Source organism: Seriola lalandi, unplaced genomic scaffold, assembly GCF_002814215.2.
Source record: "Seriola lalandi dorsalis isolate HSWRI2012SDOR001 ecotype SW California unplaced genomic scaffold, Sedor1 jcf7180002054928, whole genome shotgun sequence".
Classification (NCBI taxonomy): domain Eukaryota; kingdom Metazoa; phylum Chordata; class Actinopteri; order Carangiformes; family Carangidae; genus Seriola; species Seriola lalandi.
This window is the reverse complement of record NW_019525480.1, coordinates 61,475-62,003: the sequence shown is the minus strand read 5'-3', so window position 1 is coordinate 62,003 and position 529 is coordinate 61,475. Positions and strand designations below refer to the sequence as shown.

At 32.1% G+C, this 529-nt stretch overlaps 1 pseudogene; it reads right to left on the bottom strand.

The window, feature by feature from the left end:
• LOC147817622 (odorant receptor 131-2-like) overlaps positions 1–529 on the bottom strand; it is a 3,776-nt pseudogene that overhangs the window by 2,970 nt on the left and 277 nt on the right.

Here is a 529-nt window from a genome sequence, read left to right as displayed (position 1 = left end):
ACTTCAATGTTATGTTCAAATTTGTATTGCAAATTTAAACTTTTCATGTGTTTTTACTATGGAGTTTTTTTTTGGTTTTTTTTTTCCCACTATTGCAAGAACACCATGACAACTATTCAAGGAATAATGCACAGAGAATAAAGTAAATGTAAAACAAATCAACTTATCTTTACTTTTTATAGTGAAAGTGTTCATCCTTAAATGTATCCATCCAAAAACTGTCCAGTACCTACACAGTATATTTACATAACGATATTTGCACCGGCCTTAAATATATATATAAATATATATCGTTTTTAAAAAATATAAGAATTAACAGCTATTTTCCTTTTTTTCTTTTCAGACGAATAGTTTTTCTCTTGGTACAGGGGTCCTCAAACTTTTTCCTGTGAGGGCCACATAACTTTTCCTTTCTCTGATGGGGGGCCGGGTTCAGTTTGTAACAGAAAAAGTGTGACGATCGCAGGGGTGCCTAAACGTAAAAATGTATTGTTTTCTAGAAAGCCACACATAACCAAATAACCCTTTC